Here is an 8,766-nt window from a genome sequence, read left to right on the forward strand (position 1 = left end):
CCTGCGTCCTGCGCGCGCAGATGAATTCCCATTAGGCAGTTCGGAGTGTTCACGGTGCAGTTACCATGCAAAGTTCGCCAGATACTCGCTGACGGGCCGAGAAGACCAAGAAAAACACGAGGATTCAGGCAGTGAGCGAGGCAAAACGGATGGCAATAACAGACCTGGTCCAGCCAGCTGAGGTCAGTTGTTTATCGATGTTCAGCTAAACGTGTTGTGATGGGAAGTTCGATTCATTCCACCAACCGATTCTTTTCGCTTCAAAGAATTATTGGAACCGATTCAGACATTCGGACGAACAAAACTTTTCTTTGTAACGTATATACCCAGCATAATATGCATAATCGCATGTATAATCCTAATCTTTATAATGAAGACTATAAAATCATAACACGAAATTATTAAATCAGTTGAATCAGACGCTCGATTCATAAATTCGAAAGAACCGGTTCAGTAAAATGAACCGAACTTTCCACACCGGTGTTGTTCTTAGGTCAAGCCACAGACAGGTATTTTTGCAACTAACCTTGTGATGTGTGTTCAGTTTAAAATGGTTTGCAAAGCTGAAACTTTTTCATTAATATTTGAAAAAGTTGTGTTTCTATTCTGTATTCAAATGTATTGCACCTTATATATCTCTCCAGTGTATGTTAGTAGTCAAATTCAAATGTATCCACATACATTGTAGTAGCATTTAATTTTTCTGTTTATATTGGTATTGACAAGTTATGACTAGTTATACCAGAGATGAAAATGTAAAACTGTTCATGTTTGTTTACTCAGTTCCTGTTTTTGTTGATGTTTTTAGACAACAAGCTCAAGGAGGAGACACACCACCAGCACCAGAGACACACCACCAGCTCTGTGATGAACCTCTTTTTTAGTTGCACCATGTAATTTTGTGTTAATTTAATAATGCTATGAACTGAATGTTTCACTTATACAGAAAAAAATGTATCTATGTTTTTTGCTTTCAGATTATAGCATTAAAGTATCTAGTACTTTACTAATACAGTACTACTCTTTCATTTTATATCAGGTTCATTCAATTCACAGAACAACACCTTTTAAACCTTTAGTAATGTTTAATAAATGTTTGCAATGCATTACTAAGGCATTATTGGTTTTCACTTTACATCCGGTATATTAAATTCACTGAACAAGACCTTTTAAACCTTTAGTAATGTTTAATAGATGTTTGTAATGCATTACTAAGGCATTATTGGTTTTCACTTTACATCAGGTATATTAAATTCACTGAACAAGACCTTTTAAACCTTTAGTAATGTTTAATAGATGTTCGTAATGCATTACTAAGGTGTTATTGGGTTTCACTTTACATCAGGTATATTAAATTTACTGAACAAGACCTTATAAACCTTTAGTAATGTTTAATAGATGTTTGTAATGCATTACTAAGGCATTATTGGTTTTCACTTTACATCAAGTGTATTAAATTTACTGAACAACACCTTATAAACCTTTAGTAATGTTTAATAGATGTTTGTAACGCATTACTAAGGCATTATTGGTTTTCACTTTACATCAAGTGTATTAAATTTACTGAACAACACCTTATAAACCTTTAGTAGTGTTTAATAGATGTTAGTAATGCATTTTAAGACATTGGTTTTAACATAAAGCATGTTATGTTCTCTGAGTAGTTACCTTTGATGAAAATGTCTGTTTATACAATCATTTTTATATTTACAATTTCTAAATGTATGATGACTTCCTAAAAATGTCCCATTCACACTCACACATGCATGATAAAATTTGGAATGAGGAAGAGAAATTGGGTAGGTAAGTAAATAATTTCAGTATGCTGCCCCATCCAGACCTGACTGATATGACTGAGAGAATGGTATGTATAATTCCTTCTTGCAATACACACATAAGCATATCTAACATACATCAGAATCTAGCATATTAATGTGAACTTTTATATATAAAATAAAATATTACCTTGTGCTCATTTACATACATAAGTAATGAGTAACTTGGAAAGGTCCAGTCAAGCTCAGTACATCCAGAATCTTTCAGCAGAGGAACTGAAGACTATATTATTAGCTTTTTATTTCCTTTTGCATCTAAAATAAAATATGAAAGCTCCAAAGTGAGAGGTGTGAGCAACAAAGAAGCAAAACAGGAGCTGAACCACCTCAACAAGATGACACAATGAAACCCCAACAAGCAACTAAACCTAAATGACTGAAATGGAACTGAGGGAAAAGCAGTAGGGAAAAGTAAAGGTGTTATCATTTAAAAATACAGTACAAAATACTACATCAGTAAATGGAAGTAAATAAAACAAGTTAGTGGCTACCATTGGTGAAGTGTCATTTCAGCCAATTAAACTATTACTTAACATTGCTTTTTCAAGCATTATGTATAACTGCAGTACATAAGCAAAACACTAGAACATAAACTAATGAAGTTGTAACATGTTTACTTAACATTAGTTAACCATTATCAATGTAGAACCTTAGTTGTTAATAAATGCATTACTTAATGTTAATGAGTCAACACTTCACATGAAAACAACATTAACTAATGCAGTCGTAACATGTTTACTTAACATTAGGTAACCATTGTTAATGCATTACTTCATGTCTTGTTCATGTGAACTAATGCATTACTTCATGTTAATTAGTCAACACTTAATGTAAAGTGTTACCAAAAATTGTCTTGTCTGATCGTTTCCATCTTTAATGTGATCTTCCAAAAAACTGACTTAAAAACTCATCTGGGTAAGAGATATTTCATAGTTCATAACCTTTACAAATTGACAGTGTCATATTTTACAAGAAAACAACAAAATATGAAAGACAAAACAAAAGGAAGTGTTAATGTGGAAACCTTAAAATGTAAAATCCAAGGCCTCTACACAGAACGTTTAGCTTTAGCCTCCTGCATTTGTGCTCAGGTACAACTGTCCTGTTATCCGATATTTTTATATTGTTATTCTTCTCATCTTATTGTTCTGCTAAATTTCCGTCTGCTAACTCGTTGCTCAGGTTGAAATTTCAACAATGAACTCCAGAATATTGAGTCTGATTGAGGCATATACAGTTTTTTGATTAGACCTTCTGTTTTCTGTGTAGTATTGATACAATATATTTTTTCTAGTAAGAATGCCCAGGAAAAAGGTTGTGCAAAAATTTGTGTATTGCTCCAACACCATAGCAACCACCTGGGATACAACAGCAACCATTTAGCATCATCCTAGCAGCCTTGACACCATGGTAACCATCTAGCAATACCCTCAAAATCACATAGCAACACTCTAAAAACCACCTGCAATACAATACAAGACAATACCCTAGCAACCACATTCAATATCATAGCCGTTGTGCAGCAATACACTTCCAACTACCTACAATAGCATAGCAGCCACTTAGCAAAAGGACTACAAAGATGAATGACAGCATTGTAGAAAAGTCTTCTAAAGGGTTTTCACAGGGGAATACAGGGTAGCCAATCAGTGTATTGACAAGCTAACTCCATTGGTTGCTGACCCATCCACCATCTTTGATGGCATTCCCACAACACACCGTGTTTTTTTTTCTGTTGTTGATATGACCAATGTTTTTTGGTCAGTTCCATTAGCATCACAAAGCCAGCCATGACTCGCTTTCACTGAGGCAAGTGAGGCCAGGAGTTCTTTAGATGTTTGTCTGGGTTATTTTTTGACCTCCTGGATGAGTCGTTGATGCACTCTTGGAGACACTTTGGTAGGCCGGGCACTCCTAGAAAGGTTCACCACTGTTTCAAGTTTTTTGCTTTTGTAAATAATGGCTTTCACTGTGGTTCGCTGGAGTCCCAGAGCCTTATAGAGACTCTGTAACCCTCTTCCATAGTTGCAGGTTTCTATGACTCTGTTTCACATCTGTCATTGAATGTCTTTAAAATTTGGCATCATGTGCTGCTTTTCAAACCTTCTAGCCTGCTTCTCATTGCCAGACAGGTTCTATGTAAGTGATGTTAAGATTCAACAGGTCTGGCAGTAATCATGCCTGGGAGTAGGCAGTGAAACTGAATTCAACAGTTAATTGAATTTGGTTAACTAGTTGATTTAGTAGCTAAAAGGACAAATACTTTTTCACATAGGGCCACGCAGAACTGAGCAGCATTTTATATTGAATAAATAAATTAATCATTTAACAGCATTTCATGTTTACTAGGTAATGTCATCGGGGTGTCTAATCTGGAGATGGTAACTTAGTTTCAGTTAGATGATTAAGCTTTCTCACTGTATGGTGGAGGACTTTCCATTAGTGGACTGTTAATGGTGGCACTGTTGACTTCATACAGTGGACACTGTAAAGCAAATATGTACACATTGTAAAAGCTGCACAATGTAAACTTAAAAAAAAAAATAACAGGCAACTTAGTTGACAATAAAGGGCTGTAAATACACAGTGCAGAACTGTACCACATGTTAATGTAATTTTGCTGAAATCGTACAGTATTAACTTTAAATGGATAATTTTACATATTATTTTTATTTATTTATTTATTTTTTCCCCAATTTAGTCGTCTCCAATTCCACCCGCTAGTTAGGACTCCCCCAATCACACGATGCTATCAATGCTAGGAGGGTGAAGGCTAACACAGGCTTCCTCCGAGGCCTGTGAAACCAGCCACCGCTTTCTTTTCGAGCTGCCGCTCACGCAACATCACTGGACAGCTGAACGCGCTCGGAGGACAGCGCCAACCGCCAGATCTGTTACGTCAGCTAACAGACGCCTGCGCTGACTAGCATCGCGCTGAGTGATGGGGGGAGAAAGGCAGCCATCCCACCCACCCAGAGAGAGCGAGGCTGTGCTCTCTCGGACTCCCGGCTACGGATGGCTGTAGCATCACCAGTGATCGAACTCGCGATCTCCTGATGACAGGGCCAACGCTTAGACGGTTGCGCCACTCGGGAGCCCTAATTTTACGTATTATTATTTGCTCACTGGTGTAAACAGGACATCCTGCTTGGTTTGGAGCCATAGTGATGTTCACCTACAGACACACAGAGAGATTCATAAGCTGCATAGTTTATACAGGGTGAGTCACTTTACAAGGTCATTACAGCAGATAGAAAACATGTGTAAACCATGTTCACTGTCCTTATTTTACTTAAATTGTACACCTACAGAAGGTTCATTGCTGCAGGCGGCTTTACAGGCAAAGACTGAGACACAGATGGAGATGATGAACTGAATTATGGAACAAATCACCAGCAATACAACAATCACAAAGATCTAAAAATAAAATAAAAGTAAAGTTAATTTCATCATAAACTGGTTCATTCTTAAGGTGTATGAACTATGCAGTTTATAAAGCCATGTGAAGACTTCATAGCTACAGAACTCTCACTGGTAGATTAACAAGAGTAACATTTTTGGACACAGTAGTGTTTATTGGGCAAAAAAGAAACCAGCTTTCATTCAACAAACAAAATGGCAAATTCTTATTTTTTCAGCAACAGATAAAAAGCAAAAGTACACACACACACACACACACACACACAGACATACATAAAAATCATGTAGATTTAAAGAGTTTTTAATTTGGGGTGATAATGTGGGGAGGCGGTCCTGCTACCAGGAGAGAATTCTGAAGAATCCCTCTCACAGCAGCAGTTCATTCAGCTAATCTATAGAAATTTTAATAAGTATTTTATTTTTACTGTCAGAACTGAGATCTGCATTGTTTTCCTGAAGATCTCTGAATCAGGCGTTTACCCTGATCTTCCACACCCCCAGATTCTACAGCAGCAGACTGATCTGATCTGATGTGGAAATCAGATCTTTATTCTGATTCTTGGCTCTGTAAAATTCTACAGTTTGACTGATTATAATTCAAACCCTTGATAAACCTAACCAGACAGATTTAAACTAAAAGTCCGAAACATGAACAGATGGTGAAGTCTAGTGAGTGGTAAGCTTTTATTTCCACATGCATGTTTGCTTTCTTTCTTCTGTAGTTTTTGAATAATGGGTGCAAAACATTAATGTGTGTAAATGATCATTTTTTGTAAAAGTCGATCAGCTACTACTCAGTTTTTGTGTGAAACTGATGTCTTTTTAAACTCATAGTACATGTTGATCTCTATGAGCTGCTAAAACCACTGAAAGCTGATTAGGGAGCATCTTTAAGCACAAAGCATCACCATGAAAACCTTTTAGCAGAGAGAGCACAAAGGATGGGCAGTTAGAATTTTTAGAATGACATCTATTCATGATTACTGCTGATGAGGGGTCTCAAATAAAGATTTTGAATGATCTTTTGAAATCTGCATGAAAAAACATGTCTACACTCAAACAAATTATACTGTTGTCACCTATAATCTAGCATTCTGATTGATATAAAACAGGGTGATGTTTATTGCTGCAGTTATTGTGCTTATCACATTCATGCACAGAGCACCCGTCACCTAGATGAGAAACAGAAAACAAAAGCAAAAGATGAGCAGTAATAGACAAATTTTCTTTCAACTTTGATTTCCAAAATGACTGTCATACTGAAACACAAAAGGCAACTGAAACATTTTTAAATCAAATGTATGACTGTATGATCAGAGAGTTATCATATGTTATCCACTATATTTCAGTCTTGAGGCTAGCAAGCTAAACTGATATGAACATAGACTTTAATTGTTAACAGCTGAGAAAGGCTCGCCAACTGATGTGTCAGCAAAAATGTAAGGGCACATTCCGCCCATAGTGAGGCAGATTTGTGCATTTAAAGCAGCTTCTAGAAACTTCAGAGGGCTTCAAAATGCTTCTCGTAGGCAAATGCTTGGTTCATTTGACGTATCGACAGTTTTAGTCAAACATTTACTCAAACCTAGTCCTATGATTTGTTAATGTTAAACTCTTCATATTTAAAATGAAAATGACCATCACTTGTTAACAGTCATAGACTAGTGAGTCACCTCTTTTAAATGAATGTTTGCTCTCACAAAATAATAATTTAATTTTAATTAATTTAATTAAAATAATTTTAATTTAGAACAGTGTTGAATTTATTTTCCATCTCTAATAAACTGGTTTGTACAGTTGTTAGAGTTGTTACCTAATTAGCTAACTAACCTGTTTGCACATGCTTAGCTAACATTAGCAGGCTAAGTTAATAGCTCTGCTGGAAGACCGGCTCAGTTCCGGCTAACTTATGCTAATCCACAGTGAATACAGGCTCAAATCTAAACAAGGAAGTCGAGTGTCTGGTGTTGGAGTGACAGAAAAGGTGAAACTAACCAGGTTCTGTGATGTGTGGGGTTGTTCGCTTGTTGGCTAGCAATCTAATGACTTCCCACATCACAGACCAGGTTTGATGCTTCATTCACATGAGTTTAGAAGATAAAACCAGAAATCTGAACGAGTGACTGGAGCTGCAGTTACAGTTAAAACAGTAAGTTATTATTTCAACTGAGCTGTGATTTGGTAACTATAAGTGACTTAAAATCCTGTATCAGACTAATATTTGTGAAATCTTTGTTCTCTCTTCTTCTCATTTACTGCTTTAAGGTTTATCCAAATGTGTACTTATCTTGTGATGACCTCCACGTCTCCTAGGTCTACAATCAGCATTTCTCAGGTATGGAAGCAGTTTACATGCTGTTACAGCTACCTGAATATGCTTGTGCTACTACATGAAGAAAAACTGATACATGTAGCAGCACAGTTAGAGAGTGGGACCAAATTATTTCTTAGTAATAAATGATGTAGTTTAACTGTAAATAAATAATCATGCATTTACAACATAGTACAGCTTTAATGACCTACAAAGAAAAGTATTATTGAAATAAGTCTCGAAGCACATTTCTGCAATGAATGTAAACACAGTAAAACTGTACTTGGTGTTTACATACCACAGAGAGATTAGGCTTGTTACTTGCTGAAACAGCCAGCGCAGATGTACTGAAAGAGAGGAACAATGCAAGCTTTTTCAATTAAATTGGTATTGGGAAATATTTATAGAACTACCTCTATCTGATAGAATACCAGCGGATAAAACTCACCACCATAGCACACCAAAATGCAATTCCATTGATGAGACTCAACTCACGATAGTCAAAGGTTACACAATACCAAGCAAGAGTGTCAACAAACCGATTATTATTTGATCTGTGAGGGAAAAAAAAGATAGATGTTTCATTGATATCAGTACTGGGTACTATTGGAACTTATGCAAATACATTTTCAGCAGAGCTCAAATGAGTCAGTCTTAATAAACTTAATAAAAAGAGGTAACAGACACAAAGAGAAAGCAAATGCCCTAAAATCAAACCCACTGTGACTCCACAGGAAATTTCACAATGGAACCAGGAACTTATCTATTCGTTCAAAGTAACATAAACCATCCACTGACATAGTTATGCTTCCGTAACTTATGATTTTTTGTTGGTTTGTGTATAAAACGACAGTTATAATTCAATTGTATATGACCATCTTCAAAGTCTCATCCCTTAGAATTAAACAAGCTGCTCTTGTCACTGTGTCTTTATGAATTAAATAGGTAAATGAGCTGTGTTCAAAATGACCACCCTGAATTGTGCCCCAATCAAAAAGCACTCCAGACTGAAACACTTCTTATGACAATTATGTGAGTGGGTGGGGCTCAAGCGTTATACACCGAATAGACAGACATACAGTGCTGAAAAAAGTGTTTACCCCTCCAGATATCTTCAGATAATTTCATTTAAATTTGGAAAATGTTTAATCAAGAACAACTAGCTCTGTGGGAAAACATCCACAGCAGAATTAGAGTTTT

Source organism: Colossoma macropomum, unplaced genomic scaffold (assembly GCF_904425465.1).
Source record: "Colossoma macropomum unplaced genomic scaffold, Colossoma_macropomum, whole genome shotgun sequence".
NCBI lineage: Eukaryota > Metazoa > Chordata > Actinopteri > Characiformes > Serrasalmidae > Colossoma > Colossoma macropomum.